Source organism: Spodoptera frugiperda, chromosome 9, assembly GCF_023101765.2.
Source record: "Spodoptera frugiperda isolate SF20-4 chromosome 9, AGI-APGP_CSIRO_Sfru_2.0, whole genome shotgun sequence".
Taxonomy (NCBI): domain Eukaryota; kingdom Metazoa; phylum Arthropoda; class Insecta; order Lepidoptera; family Noctuidae; genus Spodoptera; species Spodoptera frugiperda.
The window spans coordinates 7,457,929-7,483,008 of record NC_064220.1 but is presented as its reverse complement, the minus strand read 5'-3'; the positions used below and the strand labels follow the sequence as shown (position 1 = coordinate 7,483,008).

At 35.8% G+C, this 25,080-nt stretch overlaps 1 protein-coding gene and 1 long non-coding RNA gene across 2 annotated transcripts in view; one reads left to right on the top strand and one right to left on the bottom strand.

The window, feature by feature from the left end:
• Positions 1-25,080, bottom strand: part of LOC118271510 (neuropeptides capa receptor-like) — a 91,184-nt gene that overhangs the window by 63,173 nt on the left and 2,931 nt on the right. The gene's annotated exons all lie outside the window — the stretch shown is intronic.
• Positions 857-1,531, top strand: LOC118275891 (uncharacterized). Its single transcript, XR_007705584.1, has 2 exons — positions 857-1,181; positions 1,252-1,531. It is a non-coding gene; the product is annotated as an uncharacterized LOC118275891 (long non-coding RNA).

The following is a 25,080-nucleotide window of genomic DNA, read 5'->3' as shown; positions in this document are numbered from 1 at the left end:
GATAAAAAACAACAAGGAAAGAATTCTGTATTTATCATTTTAAACGGAGTCTGTTGCAGCCCTACATGAGGACGTTTTGTAGGAAAACCCGAGTATAAGTGCGGATTTTATTAAGTTGTGATAGTAAACAGCAAGGGATCGCTAGCTGTAGGTACTAGCGGCTGAGCCGGCGATACAATTGACGGCCTATCAAGTGTCGGCTAAAGGAATATCGGGGCTTATGTATCTATATTTATGTATAAAGGAAATAAACACGACTTGTGGCACAGGTTTTATGATCCAATCCTTTTCCTTATAAAATATTTCGGAAAATTCCGTTTGTGTAAATAAAAATTGGACATAATACGAGTCACACGAGCGCTCGGTTATTGTAGATATATACTATTCATAAGAGTTCACAGTTTTATTGGCTTCATAGAAAGACAGACATATGTGTCTGTCTTTGTTATGTATAGTTATTTGAAGTGTATTGTATTATTGGCGTTATTACTGAGAATGTGACAAACAAAATGTAATTAGTGTCTGAATAGCCGCTATTTACGAGATAATGAATTGTCAAATGTATGAACTATCTTTCACATAAGAATGACTGACACATGCCATGGTATAAGAATTGTTCTATTTTTTAACAATAGGGAAGATGCAAAAATAATATTTATGAAAATTTTGTTATTAAAATGCTAAAAAAGAATAAAAGAAGGGCCATAGCAAGGTTTTCATTTTATTTAATGTTGATTTTTATCATAAATTATGAATAAAAAGTTACATGTAAAGAAACGTATTTCAAAACACCAATCAGTGTTTAGTGACGTTACTCCTGCTATGTCAACTATTGACAACTTTGAGTTGTGAACATTTTAAGCGAAAATTATTTTGCATTTATCGGCTAAAAATGGAAGCTGGGTTTATCAAAGCAGATTCTAGGAATCTACCAAAAGTTAGCGTAGACATGGTTGTAACTTTTTTATGGAAAGTGCGGAGTTTTCGAGTGTAGAAATAATATGGCGATAACCCAATCGGCTATGTTCAAATCAAAAGAGTTGGAGAATTATGTATAGTAAAAAGTCGAGTTACGCCGGAGCATGAAATACGTAAAGAAGGTTATCGTGTTACAGCCATTATAAATGAAACGCAAAGCTTGGTTCAGTCATGCCAATGCGAAGATTGTGCGGCTTCTGAAGGTAAACATTTCTGGTTATTTTAAATAGTTAATCTGTAGCATGGATAATTTAGACTAAAATCTATTTCCAGGTGGGTGTAAGCATGCTGCTGCACTATTGCTATGGTTACACAGAAGATCTGAGGAGCCTCCGATAACGTCCATAACATGTTATTGGAAAAAGACAAAATTATCTATATGTACTTCTAGAAAATCATTTATAAAAGCGATACAATGCTTTTATAAATGAAGTTATGAATGCTGCAAAGAAATTCTGGATAGATGCTGTGTTTCCAAAATTAAAAGATATTAATTACATGTTTTTTCTGTAACCATTTTGTAGATATTTTAAATAAAACTTTGTTTTTTAAATACTTTTTTTATTCAATTTTAATTAAAGGTGATTGCAAATTGACAAGCGCACAACAAATGATTATACTATAGTCTAAATGGGGAATTAGGAAATGATAAACACAGGAATGTGGCTTCAAAAAGCAAACTCACACAGTCTTCTGATCACTCTTTCAATATGAATTCGCAGGCTTGCAATTTTCTTTGACCTTAGTACATCATCTCTTGAACTTTTCTTAGTGTTGCTAACACTAGGTGGTCTTATCAACTGAAATTGCTTGTGCAAATGTGCTTGAAGCCTCTGTCTGCCATGATACAATGTCTGCCAGGTGGTAAAATGTCTATACATTTTTAGCTTGGAACCACTTTTTTCTCAGTTTGGGATCAGAAGGCCTAGTTAAAAACAATTTATTAGGAAATTTGGTTGAAGTTGATGGACACAATGGCACGAAACATGAGTCAATGCGGCTTTTTTTGGTGCTGTTGTTGTAATAACCAGATGTTGATGGGATGTCCATTTTTAGTTTTATCAAAATATATCTTGAAAATAGAGGAAATTTTGAAAAAAGCCAGCGACGGTAACAAACAGTGAACAGTGACAGACATCGACAAACAGGTATGACGTCATCGGAACTATAGGTCCGTTTCCGCGCGAAAATTTAAACTGTCAGTTTCAAAACGCATTTTTTGCAATAAATTAGGCGTTTTTGTTTTTAATATACTTGTGGTCTATTCTACATGGAATGCTTTACAATGAAAACAAAAATAAAAATATTGCATCTTCCCTATTGAACCATATTAACTAACAATAATAACTGACTAAAATATCCACAATATAAAAATACCTTAAAAAGAAATAAAAGTTAAGTAGGTATATTGGGCAACTTAGATAAATGGAGGTGGCGAAACAAGCGCTAAGTATTTTGTCTCACCTTTGTCACCTCTAATGGTCTGGCTAGTTCCAAAGTAATAGTACATAGAACTAGTTACTTTACCTTTCAAAACGTACATGACCCTGAAAAATATAGGTAATGTTTTAGCTACACGGAGCTGCGGACTGCCTAGCGTGTTACCGGAGCTCGGGCTCGAAAAGCAGGAGTAGGAACGGAGTGGTTTTTAGTCAGTAAGAGTCTGACACTCCCTCTCGCCTCACCCAAGGAACAAGAGCAAGGTAACATTCATTGGATGATTTCCTCACTTAAAAAAGGCACTTAACTAACGTAGAAATTTTAAGCCTCCCTTTACTTAAAAGTGTAAATTAAGTTAAAATATTAAGACTATGAAGCCTAGATAGGCTTTTAGCCTTACATTACAGAAAAAGGGAAATGGTTTGTATAGAATTTTAAAAGGAAATTTTGTTGTAGATTTTATCGCTCAAACGAAAATACGTATTAAGCTTAACGAAAACACAGATTTGATGCATCGTGTCCAGTATCGAATAAATTATATTTTTTCTTTCTTTCATTGTAGTGTGAAATAACTAACAGCATATTAAATGTTATCTTATTACAACTACAAATAAATAACATGACTTGTTCTCTATCTGACGCGGCGTCCCAGTGGGGAACGAGATAATGGGCATCTCATTGATACGCCATTCAGATGTCATCTCACTTTATAGCGCATAAACTTGAAGCACATTGTATTAACGTCGCACCCTTTTATTTTATAAGTAGGTTGTTACTTGTTACATGACGACAATAAGAATGAATATAATTTTTAATTTGAAAAAATAATCATATAGCTGATATTTTTATAATAACTACCTTAAGACATACTAATCATTGTTACATAAATAACTGTTTATTTTAGCTGTAAGTTTTCTAAATGTAAAAATTAATTAATGGAGAAAAGTTCTACTACTTTCGAGTCGCAGATTGCCCAGTAGGCTGCGCGACGTCGCCGCGTCATGATGAAGAGTCCCTCTGCGACTTGAAAGTACTAGTGCTTTTCTCCATTAATTTACGTGAGTAAATCGGGATTTTTAGTTTACTTAGCTGTTGTTTTTCAACGGGTTTATTTAGTTTGACCCATTTGTTTGTTTGGGTAGCAATGGCGGCTACTTTGTCCAATCATCAGATGGCGAAAATGCAGCAAGACGTTTGTTTCTTCAATCACTGCAGCTGTCAAGTATTTCCTATGGTTTGTAACTAGCCAATTCCCCATTGAACGAAAAACGAGAGGTTCTTACTAGTGCCATCTGATGAGAAAAATAAAGAACTTCACTCCCTCCTGACGACCTGATTTTTGGTATACATTCTTAATCTCGATGGTACAATATTCTAGTTTTTTCCAAAACTACGTCCATTATGGATATCGAAATTTTTTAAAACCGTAAAATATGTTTTACGTATTACTTGCAATCATACATTCTTATTTATGTTCTGAAAGACTGCCGAGAATGGGGTCTCGAGTTTAGCACTGATGACTGAAACTGTGTACAATAATAACTGTGTACTTTTACCAAAATAAAATAAAAAGTATCTTAGTACAGCTCTGTAGTAACCGAGTAGACTCATTTGTAGTCGGTTCACTAATTTTATTTTATTTTGTCTAGACTTTAAAAAAACTGACCTCTGTATTTCTGCTTAGTTAGTTACATTATTAATGACTACGAGTATAATTTACTATCTAGTTTCATTTTAACGTTGATGTGTAAACGTGCTATTTTGTCCATTGTTCACTTGATAAAAATCTATTAATTATCAGTAAAGATAGGCTCTTCAGTTACGTATCGTTTATTCTTTGTTAGGTATTCAATCTTATACAAATTCATATACACATTACACCCAGTCCCGAAATAACAATTTGTGGATGACACAAAGAGTTGATCCGTGCGAACCGAACTCGCAATAAGTTCTGCGGCAGCCGTTTTTTTTTTGCAAAATCATCCCATGCCTTCTCTCACCAAGGCAAGACGAGAGGGAGTGTCAGACTCTTACTGACTAAAAACCACCCCGTATGCTACTCCTGCTTGTCGAGCCGGAGCAAACCCGCTAGGTAGTCTACAGCTCCGGACAATATCTCTTGATTTGCCAGGCAATATCTCTACACGGTGCACTCATTCAATCTAGAGATAATTTCTCAGAAACAAACAACGTTCACTCGTGTACTAACAGTCGTTGGTCTGAAATAAAGCTCTATGTAATAAGGTTCCGTAACACTCGCAGTATGAGAAGTTAAAGTTTTGGGAGTACACAGCGCAGTAAGTTGTGCTGTGTGTGGTCTGTGCTGCTCACTATGGCAACTATGTGTGTGTGTGTGTGGTGTGACAATCACACTTGTAACTTTCTGGTATTTGCTGAAGCTAGTCCCTTTAGTATTCTGTTAGAGTATGTTAGAAGGATAAGTAAAACTATTGTTGCAACTAGAATCAATAGTCAAAGCATTAATTTATTTCAATTAATAAGGCACTTTTAAAACGTCAAATTGAATTGTTCATAAGTCCTTCAGGAATCGAAATGAAACCTCGATGGTTGATTACTATAACATATATTTCGTACATCATTGTTTCATACTGCCTACACAACCACCATTTAACTATGCAGTTAAAACTGCCTGTCAAAGTCGGACTGTACACTGTAGAGTCTGACTTGTACTTGACTGTTAGCTGGAGTAGAACTGTATGGGTATAACTACACAGTTAAATCGTAAGGTGTACTCCGGTACGCTTTTTGGGTTAAGTAAAGTATCATAGAGGATTCAGTATTAAAAATCTATTATTACAGGGGTATTTATCACAAATAATCCTCTTCGGGTCTAATGAAGGGTAACTGACTAGCTTCAAATTACATGGAAGCAGCCTTCAGGGAAGAAACGGCGACGAGGTGAAGACATAAAAATAAAGTTTTGAAAACTAAAATGAAATAAACTTTTTCTTATGTTTTAGTAGTTCTCAAACTAAAAAAAACATTTAAGAAAAAATCTCATACGGTAATAATAACCTGAGCGACCATAACCTGAATTTCACTTTGTACATCCCTACTCTGTAAAACTAAAAATGTAACCTATGAAAATGGATTCTTGCGAGTGAACATATTCACTAATCTCTTTGTGAAAAACAAGCGCATGACATGGTAAAATTCTTTTAAAATTCTGCTTCGCTTCACTGTTGTGAAAATACATATTTTCCTGAGTTAAAACAACCTAGATATTTTCATGTAAGCAAAGATGCATATTGCACATAATATTACAAGGGGATAACCTGTCGTAATAAGGGATTTAATCTAGCGGAATTTTTCAGTCAATCTCAGATATAGGTTGTGAGTTCTTACAAACCCGGGAGAAGAGTAGGGTAGTGCTAAATGTAATTTACTCTGCAATCACCACACGGCCATGTACAGTGGAGGACAGATCTGTCTAATCATTTTAAAATGTTATTGCTTGATCTGAGCAAATACATTAAGCCATGCCCCACAAATGTGGCATCTTAGTGACGCAATACGACTAGTCCCTTAGAAAGTGGCGCATTTTATGTTGTTCGGCTAACTGCACGGACGCCAGTATCGCCGGTTTCATTCGTCATTTCGAGGTCATGGAGCGGGGCTAGAGAGAGGATCTCATCAGGAGCAAGCAATAGTAGTGGTCAAGCGCATGTGACCACCATTGTACAGTTAGAAATAATTTCCAGTTCGAACGGATATGAGTGGAAATTAGTATGACACGCGGCCTCACATCTGACTTTCGCAAACCAATTACTGCGAGAGAGCCTATAGGCGTATGTATACATAAGTAGACTGGTCATATAGACATGCTAAAGTTACCATATACTTAGTAAATTGATCAACATACTTACTTATATATTCATGCATTAACGAAAAGACTGCCTAATCGATTCTTTTTTTTTATCATTCTAACATTGATAAATTAAACTATACTTCAGTTATGATATTCACCTCGAAAATGTGTCCTTGGAATAAAGAGCATAGCTTAAGTTGTGTTTACGTTTGTACTTTATAGAGTAGGTATGACGCCTGATGTCTTTACATCATCTGTAGGATGGATGGAAAATTGGATAATGGATAGATGATGGAAAATTGTAGATATACATTCAGACAAAATAATTAAGTAAAATATGACTCAGTATGAAGTTGTACGACTAATATTACAAGTAAAAAATGTATTACAAGTATAGTAGGAAATGAAATATAAAAGAGTTTCTGTACAAGTTCTTTGTCCCAAATACTTGGAGTGGGAGTTACAGAGGCCTGTTTAATAAAGTTATCGCCAAACTTCGGCCGCGGTTGTGGGCACAGTACTTAAATGAATTAACTTATTCATTCGTTTTGTTTTTCAAGAACATGACCGGGGATTTTGTTTACAGCTGCTGTTAAAATTTTAAACCGACTGCTTCAGAAAGAGGATTATGCTTTTATTGGTACATTAAAGAAGTTGTATTTAATACCTACTGTGTGACGTGTTCTTCTAAGCACCAATTTTTAAACTTAGGGTTATCGACAATTTTAAAAATGAGTCCCGAGTGAATATGTTGCTCTTAGACCAGTAGACTATGCTCCAGCGTCAGTCACACCACTGCTCGCATCGAGATGGCTGGCCAAACGTCATCCTATTAAGTGCAGCTGCTGACTGTCTAGCGGGTATCGGGGTGGTTTTTAATCAGTAAGAGTCTGACACTCCCTCTCGCCTCAAAAGTAATTGGATGAATTTCCCCTCCCAAAAAACCTATTAAGAATTAAAAAAAAATATCGCTTAAAAATTTACACAAATCAAAGAAATCGAACTTCTTAGGTACTCAACAGTTATATTTGCGAGAACTCGTCGCAAGAAAATTATAACATCAAGGTTTTAAAAATACCCTTTTCTACCAAAATATCTACCTTCACTTAAACTACACTAAATATAGAATCAGAAACCGAAATTCCCACTTATTCCGGAAATTACGTTTAGTCGGGAAATAGAAGCGAAATCCCACTCACTCGGATATTACCGGGACATTTAGCTACATAATACGTATAAAAATGATTTCACCTAATAACGACACTCTATTTATACTCCTACATACATACATGAATGTATATAGAATAATGGTTTTACTCTATTCAACGTGTGGATTTATAATATTAATAGGTACTAAGAAATTGGAAACTAAAATGTCGCAGTAAATCTGTGGGTGGATGAAAGATGACACACTCGCTCTTTGCAAGAAGTTTCAGTCGAATCTAGCTAATTAACAAAGTTGATAGAAATACAGGTAATAGTTATTTAATTATTACTTACGACTACTACTTTACACTAATAACTTGTAAGTAATTCAAAGTTTATTCCCAGATTTTAGTAAACTAAATTAAAATTGCCACTATATTTCCATTGATAAAGTCTACTTACCCCTTCAGAGAGTAAAAAAGACGTGATATTACGTTATGTTTTCACCTGTTTGTCATACATATCTACTTAAGTGTGATTTTCAACCAGAGATGTGCTATGCTATGTTTGGCTTCCACCAATCATATTCATTGGTACACATAGCACTGGTGGAAACGGACTCAGCTAAGCTATATTTTTTTTTTTGGAAAGAAACATTTTATGTATGGATGGATGGTTTCCCTATTATCAATACATCGCATACTCTTACTCGAGCTGCGTATCTTCCTCGCACAGTTACTTAGCTTAGTGTCAGTGAAAACGGTCACATAGTTTCACAGCTCCACTATTACATCTTCGTAGCATAGGTACATAGCACATCTCTGGGCGAAAAACACCCTAGAGACGTAGAATTAAAACCCTTTAACGTTCACTGGGGTCATTCAACTCTAGAATGTATGAACATAGGCGACATAGTTTTGTTTCCAACTGTAGTAGTAACAGCTTGTGTAACAAAGTCCAGTCTAAACGCAACCGTTTCAATATTAAGTCTGGCGACACTGGGTGTAGTAGTGTGGGACAAAGTTTTTGTTCCCCTTGGCAACGAGTGTACTGCGGCTTACACTAATGCGTGCTTAGAGTTTAGTTATTTGGTCAGTTAAACTACAACTTTATGTTGTAAACTAATATTTTTGAGGCAATATTTTATGCTCTGGGAGAGTGCTCTCAGGACTGTCTCGTTGGTCGAGTGGTCACAAGTGCGACTGTTGGACAAGGGGTCTCGGGTTCGATTCCCTGGTCGGGCAAAGTATTGCTGGGCTTTTTTCGGTTTTTCTAAGGTTTTTGGCTCCTCAATTTAAACGTTAGAAATTTATCAGTAGTAGCATAGAGTCTAAAATTATGCCCAATTTATGGTAATACGCTCACCCTCTATTACATGTATAATACAAGTGGTGAAAAGTGAAAAGCCATTACTTACTAAAAATCTGTCAAAATTAGACCAATCCCTGGGTCAGAGATATAATTAGCATAACGATACATAAAAATAACCTTACATAATTATTATAATGAATATGGCGCCCATTATGGGTGGAACAAAGGAGCAATGTCGATGGGTGCTACAGTAAAGGTTAGCCGGTAGAAATGTCAGGTGGGCGATACACAACAATATATGGTTACATTATCTATACTAATATTATAAAGCTGAAGAGTTTGTTTGATTGTTTGTTTGTTTGATTGTTTGTTTGTTTGAACGCACTAATCTCCGGAACTACTGGTCCGATTTGAATCATTCTTTTTGTGTTGAATAGTGCATTTATCGAGGAAGGCTATAGGCTATAAAACATCACGCTATGACGAATAGGAGCCAAGCAGAGCGGGTGAAACCGCGCGGAAGTAGCTAGTAATGGATATAATGTACGGACGGAGTGAACTTCACCTACTGACTTTCCCCTGTACTGTACAATTGTTATTAGGGCTGGCGCTACGGTGTGTAATTGGCAAATCACGATGTTTTAATACTAATTAAGTTATTTTGAATCATATTTCAATGAGTTTAGAAATTATTTTACTTTATTTTGATACCACGATGCCGCGATGTGCCACAGGATGCTGTGAAACTATTGAGCTTTTTATTGTAATTGTATGTTGCCAATCAGGCTTCAGTTTTGGTTTTTATAGAATTGCTCTTTTTCTTCCTATTGACACAACATGGAATGAAATTGTCTATAAAGTACAATTACCTATTTCATTTATTCAAGTTGATAGCTATCAGAAAACTTGGTAAACCTGGTCAATGCTCATTAAGTAAGTGCACTTTAATTACCAAACCACACAAACTGGAATAAATATAAATTAAAGAAAAAGGAAAGCCTTGGCACCAAAACTAAATGGAAACGAAACACTTTGTAAACTAAAAACATATATCAAAGCACCTTTCACAACAGTATTACACAAAACTTTTTAAAGTACTTACTTCACTTACTTCTCAAACTTAACTAAAGCAAGTTGACCTCGTAGTTAAAACGTGTACACATCGAGCTACACAGAACCAGTTTAACCTGACCTCGCTTTGTGTAATCTTTCCATACATTCAGGGGTCATTTTATACTGGTGGTACGTAGCTTGATGTGATCCGTGTGTAAGTACAGTTAGTGCAGTAATCATGTAAAAGGGTTTTGAATCCCTCGACCACTTTTGTAAAGTGCTGCAGTGAGGAGATGGAGGGACGGAGGGATGACGTCACAGAACATCCTTGAACTTGAGTGTTCAGTCGCTCGTGTCATGTTCCGCCATTTTGGTTGGAGTGCGGTGCTTTGGTTTGGTTAGTAGTTTTGTGATTTGCCTTTTATGGGTTAGTGTGGTAGTGATGATGGAAAGGTGCACTAAATGCAGGTGCTGAATTAGACAAATGATAGTTATAGTGTTTCTTATGTAGAAAATAATATAATCACATATGATTTTGGTACTTTAGGAGTCCATTATTTTTCAATTCTAAAGTTAATTTATTGTACATTTTCTTAGAATTTTAATTTATTACTAGATTTCAGACTCCTAAATAAGCACTTTCTCATAACCTACACAAATACAGTGACAGGATCTCAATGTTACCAGTCACTTGATCAGAAATTTATCCTGATTATTTCTATAGTATTAACAAAACAATATACAAAATATTTTTAAAATGAAATGAGAATACTACGAGCCTTCCATTGGCGGTCTACTATCGGCTTCATATCAAGCGGCTCTATAATGTCTGAGGCCGGCACTGACCAATAAACTAAGTGGTCACGGCGCCTATGACAGAAAGATAAAACCTTATCATGTTGTTTTGAAAGGAAATAGTAGTAAAAAGAAATGAATAGTGCTTTTATTTAATTACATTTGTACAGGCAATGGCAATGTAATACAAAGGCCGCTTTTTTAGTTCCAACGCTTGGAACCCCCTCCTCACGCCCCAGCCGTCGCGAGAGACATTCCGGTAGCTCGCCACCAGACCAGAGCAGCGGACTACCTAGCGGGTTTACCGGAGCTCTGGCTCGAAAAACAGGAGTAGGAACGGGGTGGTTCTTAGTCAGTGAGTGACACCCCCTATCGCCTTGCCCAAGGCGGAAAAATCATTGGACGATTTTTCACCCTTAAAAAAAGAGTTTGGAACCCGTAGGTATAACATGACAAAGGGATAGACGATAAAGCTAATTAATATTCTGCTAAGTTACACCTACACAGTTGTTGCTTTACTATCTATGTAAAGTTTACACAATCAAAGCCATGATTACTAGAATTCATTAATACCTACATACATACATATGTATATAAGCTTCAGTAGTATCCACATAGCTCCGGATACAATGCACAATGCTCGTCTCTATTTGTAATTGCATTAAAGTTTACACGTGCGGGCATGTCTCCGGCGAAGGTGGCTCCCTCTAGGAACTAGAACCAGTAATTGGGAAACTATGGCGTCGGCTTAAACGTCACCACAAGTTTAACTTAGTCCTGTATCGCGGGAACAATGTTAAACTTGTTTTCCATTGTTTTAAACGGTTCCCACGCTGTTGGCTTGAAATAAATAAGTTGATTTTTGTGTTTTTTTTTGCTATAGGTACAGGTACAAGTTATGAAAGTAGGTCGGCTTTGAGTGCTGGTGAACGTTCCTGAATTGTCAAACTGTATGAAACTGTGTGATTGTTTATAGTATTTTGTTATTAAAAAATAAATTGAGTTAAAGTTTAGGTTACTATGCAGGTGCCTATTTTTTCATTTTCCTGAAATATAGGATATTTGACAAGAGCTGTGCGAAATTTAATTTCAAAGCGTAAATCAAAATAGTACGAGTATGGTATTGACATAAGCTTATGATGCCACCACGTTGTGTATTGTAACGAAATTCAGATGAGATAGGAATTGATTATGTAGCCTAGTCTGTCAGGAGCGATTCAATTACATAGTTGATTGATAACCTCCTCCTTTTATGATTTATCGTCTTCTGGATTAGAACATTATCCCTATCTAATATCTACGTACACAACCCATTATTCTTCTTCTCAACAACCAAATCCAGAACACTCTCTTACCAGATAAAACATCGCAACATTACGTCACTACTTCAAGCTGGTACTATGAAAGGGTAGCACTTCCTTGGTCGAGCCCAAATTGCGTAATATACATATAGGCACTTTTTTGAGTGAGGAAAATCATTCCATGACTTCTCCCACCTTGGGTGAGGCGAAAGAAAGTGTCATACTCTTACTGACTAAAAACTAACCCCGACCCTACTCCTGCTCTTCGAGCCGGAGCACCAGTAACTCGTCAGATGTTCCGAAGCTCCTAATATAGGCTCTACCGCCTTACTTATCCGCTATTTAACAAAAACGTTAACATACCGTGCCTAACTATCTTCTCAAAAAGGGGTGTGGCATACCTACTTATACCTGTAACATGTTATAATGTATTTTCCAGTTGAGTGACGCCATTCGTCCTATAGCAACGCACGCATACCGCGGGCAGGCCGGGAATGTACACAAAGGTAATACGACAAAGTCAGGAATGCTGTCAGTGCGTATGTGAACATAGCTCCCTCTGTGGGTATAGGTAGAAAATTTACTATCTATTATTTTTAGAAGAAACTAGCTAAAACACGATCTTTGTGGCTCGTAGACTGCCATTCGCCAATATTATCGAGAAACGTAAGCGTATTCCATTTTTAAAAGACCGGCAACGGACCTGCGTCTCCTCTGGTGTGGTGGATGTTCATGGATGACGCTGATCGCTTTCTATCAGGTGATCCATCTGCTGGTTTGCCTACTATTCCACAATAAAGAATGGTGTACCTATCTAAAGATATTAAAGGCCATCGACATTATATAACTGTGACTGACTAGTGACAGTTAACTGTGACTCACTAGTGACTAGTGACGTATACAAATTAATATTTTTGCCTTAGTTAAAAGATTAACTATAAACAAGGCATTACATACAAGACATTTAAAAAAAAACAAGAGGCATTACAATGAAGAACCTTCAACAGAAACCCTTCTCTAACTACGCAACAAAATGGCACCCAATTTACTAGAAAGTCCAATTTTATAGTCGCGGAATTAACCCCTAAGGGGAAACCATGTACATTCCATTCCCATAATGGCTGCGTCCCTAGTTGGGAAGTCTTTAAAGGTCCATTTTGCATACCAATCACTTCCATTAAACTTTCAAACTCGTAAAAGGAGACTTCAATCCTACCTGTAAATGCTTTTAAAGATGAAAGGAGAGAAAACTGTTAAATATCAAGCGAGGCTCTCTCATCCGATATGTATCGTGTTTGTGTAAATGAAAGAAACCGCGGGAGGATTTCTTTTCCACTTCGCAACACGATTATTTACTTAACTTCCGAAATAAAACGTTTGTTTGTGTATTTACTTGGAAAATTTGAGCGGAAAATCAAGTTCCTACTTAAGCTACGGTAAAAGGCTATATTATCAGTCGATTGTAGAATTTTCCAATTATTTATTTGTTTTAGTTTATTTATTTAATTCAACAGTTACAACGGTAGACAACCAATTAAAGTAACTGACATTACACATAAGTAAAACATAATTAAACAGGAATTAACAGCATTCATAAGGGGTACATATGAATGCTGTTAATTCTTAATTATTATGTTATCGGCTTACTAACGTAACTGTTTGACGAGGAACTCAACTAGTTTCAAGCCATGCTAGAAGCTCATATTCATGAGCAGCATTCCGCGACACACGACGCGGCGACTGTCAGTAGCAGCGCGTCAATAATTTCAACTTTAATAATTTATAATTGTTTATAACATTTCAGTTCAGAAACGGAATTCCACTTAATTGGCTCACGGCTTCAAAGATGAAGTTTATGCGCGCCCTCGAGCCATACTTTCTATACTGCCATTAAAATATGTTGTACTTATGCAAAGTTTATTCATTTCTACATTTGATTTCTGTACAACATTTTATTACACGTAGAACTTAGTAAAACCGGCCAAGTGCGAGTCGGACTCGCCCATGAAGGGTTCCGTAACAGCGAGTAGATGACATAATATAAAAGTTGTAAAATAACTTGGTTTTACATACTGTTTGTATGAACGACAAAGTTATATTTGTGGTTTTTGAAAATGTTTTATTTCTTAAAAACTAATAATGATATATTGCTCAAACTAATTTTTGTTGTTAATTTTCATTGAAATCTACATCATATATTTTTTTCAGTTTTCTCACTCTCTTATTTTAAAAGTTAGAGGGGGGGACACATTTTTCCACTTTGGAAGCGTCTAACTTTCAAACGATTGATTTTGACGAAAAGTGGTTTTAGGAACCTTAAAGTCTTTTTTAAAGACCTATCCATTGACACCCATCACGGATATGTAAGCTGAAAAAAAAATGTTTGAATCAGTTCCACGTATGGAGTGCCCCCTTTAATTTTTAAATTTATTAATTTTTATTCAAAATTCGAATAGCGGTTACCAAAATACATCAACCTACAAAGTTTCAACTATGAAGGCTCAACAGTTTCGGAAATAAATGGCTGTGACATACGGACGAACGGACGGACAGACAGACAGACATGACGAATCTATAAGGGTTCCGTTTTTTGCCATTTGGCTACGGAACCCTAAAAAGTTATTCAACTTAAATAACTTATGTAGTTAGTCTCACTATCTTTTCCAAAAGTAAAGATGAACTAAAAATAATAATTGTGTAATTTTTTTGAGAATTATTGGATCAGGGATCGATGCTTAAGATTAAAAAATGATTCAATCAATACCGTGTCGCAACATTGTGGTTTACTGACCGGCCGACTGTTCCCCGGCCGGGACACGGTCAAACAATACCCACCGACATTTCAACGCCGTGTCCCAGGCGGCGCCCGATAGGGCCACGGCCCGATGGCCCACGTTGTAACGTGAATCATTATTTTTGTTCTATTCCAGATAATAATATCTTCTGATTTCTTTCGTTGCGGGATCTAAGACAGTCTTTCTGAATCGCGTCGGACTTCAGTGTTCCGGTGTTTTCATGGTTGTGTCTACTGTAGATTCTGGCTTACAGGAGTTGCAGCGATTTTGGGAGTTTGTGGCGGGCTTGTCCCATAAAAGAAAATAGACTTTTCTGTTCACTCATTCGGCTTGCGTTTAAAGGCCATCTATCAGTTACAGGTGGGTTACATAATCCTCTACCATCACAAACTTCAGCACAGTATTGTATTCAAAGATCAGGACTTGAAACTAAGTGAGTGGAACTTGAAGCAACAAGTGCGACTACGCAGATAATCGCAACTTGTCCCTCAGCCGGTCCCTGCGACGTGGTGGAGATAACTCCATTGCAGTCACTCTGCCCATAATTATAACTGACAACTTGCAGTAAGATTAGGTTAGATGGAAGCTTGGAACAGTATATTGTTATATTATTTTTAAAATGAGACTTATGCTACAGAAATTGGGTAGATTTTTGTTGATTTCCTTTGCACAAGAGTCTTCTTTCGACACGAATGATTCTTTAGAACACGAAAAAGATTGCTGGTAAGAGAGTAAAAGTAGCATTCTGACTCCAAATCGACTTTAAAATGTATAAATCGCAGACTTAGTCAATTTTATTTCGGATGGTCTCTACTTAGTGTATGCAAACTCCAAAACCATAATTAGCTAATATACAAAGAAATTATTAGGTTAGGCAGACTTCTAAAATTGACCCGAGGTTTTTAATTATATATTTATTAAGGAGCTTATTAAGGGGCACCGACAGTAACCATTTCATCGTCGTTTGTACAAGTATTAAAAATAAAAGAAAAAATAAATAACGAGAATGTGACTTGAACCCGCTTCTAGAACGTAATTTGTTTCTTCTGGTTACACTTTAATATGTACGTTGGTCACTAATTACATATCCAACTTTTTATCTGTTAAAATCTAGACTTGTAATTAGTGACCACTACATATTACGTCCTTGAAGCAAGTTCTAACCTCAATATCGTGATCAGGACTCATTAACGACTATTGAACCATCTACTCTCAAAATAACACCTATTACATTAATATCATTTACAAATTACCTCCTTTGTGCGCATATAATCGTGAAATAATGAATGGGAGATGTAACCACAAGCAACGTTTAGTTAAATAACAAAATATTCTAGTTACTGGAACTATATGATTAAATTAAAACGAGGTGGTCGTCTGATCTCCAAAAATATTCTCAACATAAGTTTGAAGTCGTAATCCTGCACTTACTATCACTTATAACCTGGTAGGATTCTGCCAGTGCCTTCACTCGCAGTTCCGTGGTATAAAAAGTATCCTTCGAGTTACGTCAGATCATAATCTAGCCCTGATCCTAATTTTATCCCGATCCCTTCTGCCATTTTGACATGACTGAGCAACAAACATACACACAAAACTCACAAACATTCGCATTTATTATATTAGTAAGATAATACTAATAACATAACTAATTAATGAAATAGGTATGGATGTTACATTTAACATTTAATGTGTCTCGGCATTTTCCCTTTCTACAACCCTTTGGGGAACAAAAGATATAATGTCATATATTCGATTTGTAACTAAACGATCCAAATTCGGCAATGACGACTAACTGAAAAGTTCTGGGTTACATTACCAGGCCAGGAAAGCGAATTCGAATGAAACGATTCAACTTAATGCTCTTTGTATTGTCACCCTACGGAAATGGCCTATTTTGTTGCCAGTTACGAAATAGTATTTTGTATTGTAGATAATGGTTAGTGAGTTTAACCGTTGCATTAGTGTTACGATTTGCAAATGAATTTAAAGAGGATTTGATTTTCTTGTATTTTCTTAATGAATAATGCAGGCTCGTCTTAATTAAATAATATAAATCTAGACCCGCTAGGCTGTTTGCAGCATCATTAGAAAAACTGGACTAATAATTTTATTCTAATTATAAGTTTGAAATCGCCAACCCCCTCCGTGCAAGAAGAAGCCTTCGGTCAGAAATTGCCACCTATGGGCTGTTGATGTGTTGTGATTAGATTGGAATTTTGAACAGACAAGACAAATCGAAATTGAAAACATACCGGCACTATCAGGCCAAGCCTTTCAAAAGGTTCCTATAGAAACAATTGAGCCGACAGTGACCTGGTTTGATTCGTTTGCAGTTTCTATTATTTTTAGTTCAACGTCTCCATACTTCTGTTGATACTGCATTCTATTTCGACTCCCCAAAGCTGTTCGCTGTTTATATTTATTTGACGTTTGAATAAATTGGACGCGCCATTGTTTGCGCTTACAATGCGATGATTTATTATCGCGCGCCACCGTTTGCCAATATTGTGTTTTACGTTTCTACGCTTCTAACTTCTAACAACTGGAGATGACACGGTTTTAGATAGTTTTGGGTAACAAGTTGTGATATTTTTAGATATATGTTTTGCTAGTGGAATGTATAAACTTTTATTACTTTTAATTATAAATCAATTCTACAACATAATATTTACAACTAAACTAAAAAAAACTTAGAAACTAAAGAATAAAATAAACCTATAAATTGTTTACTATTTACAAAGCATCAAAAAATTCATCCGCATCGACGTCAATAGGGAAAGTCCCAGAAGGTTGGCAGCATTGTCACGTTGTATAGCAATGCTTATCCTCTGGCCGAGAAAAAGCCCAGCCCAGCCCAACTGGTGAAGAGCTTAGCTTTATTTTTAGTTGCAAACATCACTGGTTGTTTCGAAGATTTTTGCAAAGGATATTTTCAAATAAAGTGTACTTAACTGTTTTAATATTGGGTAGTTTATCATACACAGCATATCATACTAATTAATTTGTGGTGGCTTCTGTCTGTCTTATCAAACCACGAACTAAGACTCAGTATCTCATACTCAGATTAATTAATTGAATCGAATTCATTAGCAGACTTAAACAAGCAATATCTAAGTACGAGGTGTTTAAAACAAACATTTAAAGTAAAATTAATGAATCTTTACTAAAATTTAATATCGGGCCAAAGTTAGGATTGTTTAATTTCAACATTTATATATTTTATTAAGCTATTAATAAAGGAATCCTATTGTAACGATAACTTTGATAAAATGCGAACATTTATACAAAGTATTAAGGTATTGCAGTAACAGTGTTCAATTACTTTACAATTTTAATTTAATCACGCCATTATGGAATTGTACAATACGAGCAGTTTACAATACAGGATAATTAGCAATATATTTAATCATGTATGCCACATTATTCCATAATGCCTCGGTCCATTTGTATGCATTCCATTCCATATAAATCCATTTATTAAAACTTGTTTTTACATTCAATTACGTTGATTTTCCTTTTCAATAACATTTTTTATGAGAAACTGACAATAGTAACTAGTTATTTGTAAAATGAAATATATATTTCATAGAATCTAGATTTCTAAGAATTTTTAACTAACGATTACAAATGAAGGAGTGTTTTGTATCAAAGTCTGAGATTTATTGATTGTTCCAGTAGTTGCTGCGAAGTCTCAGTTTCAATGGTGAAGAATGTTCAGGTTTCACCAAGTACAACTTTTCATTCGGAAAACTTATAATTGTAACATCACGCCTTTTCTTCTTCGAAGGAGAATCACCGTCGTTATGTCAGTGACAATCTCATATTTTAAGTTCCCTATTCTCTTTAGACCCTGGCCTTCAGACCTTTTGGCCATAGACCAGCTTTTAAATCCTATGGCTCATAGCACTGGTAGTATGTATCGTCACGCCTTTTATCCCGAAATGGGTGAACAGAGGTGCTTATTACGGTACCTACGTAGTGCCACTGTATAATGTACACCCACTTCAGTCCAGTCCCACGTAATAGGGGGTGAGCCTATCTAGACACACGGCAGTGTGTCCGCCAAGTTCGAGCAAAAAAACCGACACACCGGCCGTGGGTTATATTACACGAACCATTTCGGGCCAAGTTCGACCCACCTATAACTCAAAATCTATTTTATCTACGCATATGAAATTTCTAGTACTTGTCGAGATCTACTTACTTATCTAAAATACAAAATTTCATTAATGTACCTATTGTAGGTCTTGAGATATTGACGTCAGAAAATCGCTATTTTTACTATACACTCACTGACTGACTGACTCATCAAAAACCTAGACCACTTCCAATGGTCAATTGACTTGAAATTTGGCATGGAGGTTCTTTAGGTCAAGGTAAAGGAAAAAATCTGAAAATGGCCAAGTGTGAGTCGGTTTTAAAAATAATGAAGGTGTAAATTCATACCCCTAAGGAACTAAAACAAAAAAAAATATCTATATCTTCCAATGGTCGTACCGACCTAAAATTCGTTACGAAGGTTTGTATTTAGTCAAAGTAAAGTAAAATAAGAAAAAAAGAAAATAAACCTTACAAAAATAAATGAAATCCCACCCAAAACATAAATGTGAAAGGCTGCCAAGTTCGATAATATTGGAATGCTTCGCCTATAAAAGAAGTGAGATCTAAATAAGTACCAAGTTCCATACACAGACCTCGGTTAAAAATGATATAACTTGGCAAGTTTTAATAGAAAATTATATACTTGACTCATTGCGTTTAGTAGGATTATAACAAAGTGTGTGAAAACTTGCCAACTTGTTATATCATTTTTAACGAGGTCTGTGTATGGAACTTGGTACTTATTTAGATCTCACTTCTTTTATAGGCGAAGCATTCCAATATTATCGAACTTGGCAGCCTTTCACATTTATGTTTTGGGTGGGATTGGTATATACTGAAAACAATTGCAGACTGTCGTACTACTGTTTTTTTTTATTCAAAAATCCAAGTAACACTTGGCCCATCCCGGAAAACGAATCCGAGGCCTGTAGCCCGGCGACCACTCGACCAACGAACCAGTCTAATAAATTATATTTCCGTTACTTTTATAGAACAAAGATAACATCAAACAAAACCTTTGTGATTGGATTGCCAAAGATTGCGCTGTACAAGCTCAGTACAGCTGTCATCAAAGGAGAATCAAATCTTGATAGAATTAGTCTGGGTCTGAATCGACACGAAAGCTGAGACCGTAGTGGCTTGGAGTTGGGAATTGTGACCGATGTTTGGTGACACGTTCGATTTCTATTACAATCAATCCGTGTTTGAAACTATTTTGTTGTCTATTGGTGTCTACGTGATTGGCATGTGGTACAGCAAAACTACTGCTCGTTCAAATTGAGATTTGGGACATGATTTCTTTTTGGTTAAACAATGAAACATGCGAATACTAAATAGAAGTTTCTAATAAAAAAATCGTTAAAAATACATACATACATATCGGCAGGGGGTAGGTGTACATTATGACAAGTAAGTAATGCCAATGTTCACCAAGTAAGTAACACCCACTTTTCAAAATTAATGTTATAAGTCCCATGTAATGGATGAGCCAATTGCCATATACGGGGCACATTTCCAGACTCCGTGTTACCACTGACAAATTTTCGAAAAATCGAAAAAGGTTTAGTAATACTTCGCCCGGCAGTCGCACTTGCAACCACTCGGCCAACGAGGCAGTCGTTAAAAATATTTTTAATAATTAGTGTAATTATCTCCGATTGCCTATAAAGTCTAGGAGCGTAGCCCATATAGATTAATTAATAGAGTCCATTATAAAGTTGTATTACCATCATATATTATCCCAATCGACATAGTCACGCGACTTAATGATCTCCATTAAAAATGTAGCTAATCAACAACGTAACTAAAGACCTAACTTTTTCATTAAAAGTCTACTATTATTTGTGGCTGCTGGTTAATTTGTAAAAAATATTGTATAAAGGCGCGGTTATTAAGTTCTGGAATAACTTTGCGTTTGAATTTTGTAATGAAACAATTTTAATGAAACATTATAAACTTTTTCTGTATTTTCTATCTTGTATAAAATAATCTTCTTTGACGAGTAGACGGGTCCGTCTACCCTGGTGGTAAGTAATGGACACCCGAAACACTAAAGGCGTTTCAAGTGCATTGCCAGCCTTTTGGGAGTTAGGAATTTAAAGATTGTTGGGGAAACGGTGAATGAGAAGATTGGAAAGGGGAGTAATCGGACCTGCGGTAACTTCACTCACTCAACGAAACACAACGCTTGCGTTTTTGCTTGGTCGGTTTTCTGTGAGGCTGTGGTATCACTCGAGCCGGCCCATTCGTGCCGAAGCATGGCTCTCCCACACTTACATATTTTTTATGCCTAATGTGGAGGTAGGTAGCTTAGTAATAACTATCCATTAGAGTGAATAACATTATTTATACCTAGTCTGGATTAGTTTGAGCTATTCATATTTTCAACAGATATTAAAATAAACTGGTAAATAAGAATATAATATTAATCATGTCTTAAACAAGGCACATACATTTCATTTACAAAAACATATGTAGGAGTGACTTTGTATCAAAAAGTACAAGTTAATTACAACATCGTTGGAGTACGGGTCTTCAGATGTACAGGAAGAAGTGAAAGCAAGATATTGTATGTTTTGTGTAGACACTAATTGGGATCAGACATGTTTGTCATATTTATTATTCGCTTTTTTATGGACAAAATAATCCTCATTTACTCCATGCGATATTTGTGAAATGGTGTAAATGTATGAATAAATGAAACCAACTGCCAATAATGGAAATTACGGCAAACCCCTTTTCAAGAGGCCTTTGTTTAGCAGTTGACGTATTTAGGCTGACGATAATGATAATTTAAGAACATAAATATTATACACATATTAAACTATACGATTGAATTTGGCACGAAGCCGTTAGGTATGCCTTTTTTGAGGGGTAAAAATCATTCAATGACTTCTCCCGTCTTGGATGAAGCGAGATGGAGTGTCAGACTCCTACTTACTAAACACCACCCTGTTCCATCTCGTGCTTTTTGAGCTGGAGCTCCGGTAACCCGCACTTACCTATGGCCAAAGCTACTACTAACTAGTGAACCTCCTCTCTTTGTTTTCGTTGCGTTACAAATAGCTAAGCTACTCCATTAATATTCATCTTACATAAAGCTAAAACAAACTCGCTGTCAAGAACAATCACAAGAAAAATCCCCAAAATTAATCAAAATTTTAATGGCTTTAAGAGTCAATTTCCCGTGAGCTTCAATAAAAGAGATTTAAGGGCCATTAAAGAAACGTGGTTTCTTTAAATTCATTCCTATAACCTTTGTGTACAAGGAATTTTAGTATTTATTGGCCTCGATGTTCGAGTGGTCATAAAAAATACTGTAAAATCAAAAAATAAAGAAAAATCTAAAATAAAAGTAGCCTATATTGCCCCTTAATACCTACATCAGCTAAATCAACAGCATCAGCATCCCATCAAAATCGGTTCAACCATTTCAGAGACTAGCCAGAAAAAACAAACTGACAGACCGATTTTTTTATGTTATTTTGGTGTACACACTTCCATTTTATTTATTAGGGTAGATGTAGATATAAATAGGTCAAGCGATGATGTGGCCAATAGTGGAACACGCCTGTCTATAAGCAGTAAGCAACCTATTCCCTTGGTTCTTAAAAATACCCAAGTTGTACCCACTGAAACATAGACTGTCTATAGCTCTTTAAAATTAACAGGAGAAATTACGTTGTAAACCTTTCTTTTATTAATATTTCGGTTTCCAATGGCGAAGGGTGACATTGTGTCTTGGAATTCGATTCTTCATAAGGCGTATCTTTATATCGCAGCCATACGTTACGAGAGAGCCACTCGATACCAACACGTAACTTGATAACATCGATTTATTTCTTTTATTAAATGTGGACAATGCGTGGGCTTATTTTCTATTCTGGATTAAAATAAACCTTTATAATTTAGGTAGGTATTATGTATACATTATGATATAAATACGGTTAAAGTTTTTTTCATATCATTAAAGTTTGTCCTCTAAGTATAGCAACAGCTACTTCTTTAAGCCTAGGTTTATTTACATAAACTTCAATATTTTATATTGATGAGGAATCTTCTATCATTGATGTCGAGTATTGAAATTATAAAATTGAAGACTAAAAATTAAATGACAAGACCTAACTACTTACCAAATAATAGTGATTGACATAATAAAATTCAAATTTCAATCAAGTGAATAAATTAATGAACTATTGACAAAATCGAATAAGCTTTAAAACAGAGAACAAGATAATTTAATCAAATTCTGGAAAGACCATAAATTATTTAAAGTACTTTGAATTAATGTTACTGACAAATCTTTTGCTTTGCGTCTAACGTCTAAACAGCTAAACTGATTTTGATGTCTTTTAAGACAATGGTAATTCAGCTTTTTGATGCGAACAAGGCTTTGGGTAAAACCTTGTACTTTAATATTTAACACCGCTTTTTAATAACTGACTCGTTAGTCAAGTGTCAAAGTCAAAGTCAAATCATTTATTCCAATTAAACCATATATACTTAGGTACTTTTGAAACGCCAACAAAGAAAGATATAAATAATACTCTTTCAGTCTGTCTGTCAGTAAAGCTAGGTGCTCGTTCCAAAGTGTAGCTTCGAATGGAGAAGAACGAGCAAGAAACTTCATTCGTTAAGTGGTCATAAGTGTCACTTTCGAGCAAAGGATTTTATTCAAACAACATATTTAAAAAAAAATCTTAATACATATTAGCACGGAGTCTGGAGTGGTGCTCGGTGTACGACATTAGGCTCACCTCCACGCTATTACACAGCGATCATATATCTTAACTGATGAAAAGTGGATGCTATTCAGTATACCTACATATGAGCACTCAGCACTTTAGCCTACATCTTCGGTATTAAAAATACGTGACGTTTTATCATGTTTAATAATATTATTACATAGTAACACACGCAACAAGACGCCTTTTATCCTCGAAGGGGTAAGCATAATGTATAAAATGTACACCCACATTTCACCATTTGTATCATAAGTCCCGTGTAATGGAGTGAGCCTATTACCATATACACTGGGCACAATTTCCGTGCTACCAATGACTGACTACTAAGTATTGTCAAAACAACGAATAAAGCCAAGTAATTTTTGCCCGATCGAACCCGAGACCCCTAATCGCACTTGCGACCATTCAACCAACGAGGCAGTGTATCATAAAATTGCAATTACTTGCTCAAATAATTTGAAGTTATCCCCTATTGGATTGAAATAAATGAAATGTTGAATTTGAAAAATTACCATATACTGAGGGCAGGCAATACCTGTCAATACTCCATGCTTCTATAGTTATATTAAATTTTTTGGTTAACTAAAAAAGAAATGTTGTAATTTTAAATAAAAAAAATTACAGTCACCTTATGTTGTAAAATAACTTAAAACAATTTCTTTTGTAATATTTTGCCCAACCCGGGACCTATCGATTCTGGTACTTTGCACCGCTGTCTAGTGGTCCAGACAGGCATACCCAGTCTTACATCTCTTGTCCGGCAGTCGTACTTGCGACCACTCGACCAACGAGGCAGACATAGTAATACAGTATCATAAAATTGCAATTACTTACTCAAATAATTTGAAGTTATCTTAATATTGTCGAGAATCTGACTTTGATGGGAGATACAGTCACAATAGTCCCAGAATTGGGACTGAGTTTGCAAAGATTGTACCTGGGAATTTTTTATGATTGGTAAATACAAGGTACGTCACGTGTACCAGTTATCAAAGAGTTTGTAATTGAGTCCTTCTGGTATTGTCCTAGAAAGGCAGACGTCACTGCTAGGGCAAATTAGTGTCAGATTGTACAGGTCCCTGAGCTCCAGTATATATTTCAAAATCAAAACTAAATCCTGAACTGCCGCTTTTTTGTAGCATTTGTGGGGTTTCTTAGGGTTGTACGATACTTCTTGGTAGGTATAATTTGATCAACAGCCATACTGTTCTTTAGAACTTAAAATTCTTTGCCTTAAAAGCTCCAATAATGGTTGGATTTTGTGAAGTGGGTTATGTCCTGGCTGACCTTTTGGTATTTGTGTCAAATTATCGTTAAAATGAATAAAACGTTTGAGAAACGATTACAAGACATTATTGTACTAACTTTTGGGTAATGTCTTGTCATAAAATAGAGGGTATGAAAGTGTTTTCAGGATGTTGCTATAGAGCTTAGAGTTATCTAGAGTTTGGAACTCCAAACTCCGTGAAGTTTCTTGTCTCGTTCAGTTCTCCATAGTCCTTGTTGACGAAGAAGCAAGATGAGATAAAGGTATATTATCAATCCACACTTGGAATACAGAGAGGTGGTAACCTTTCGAGCTC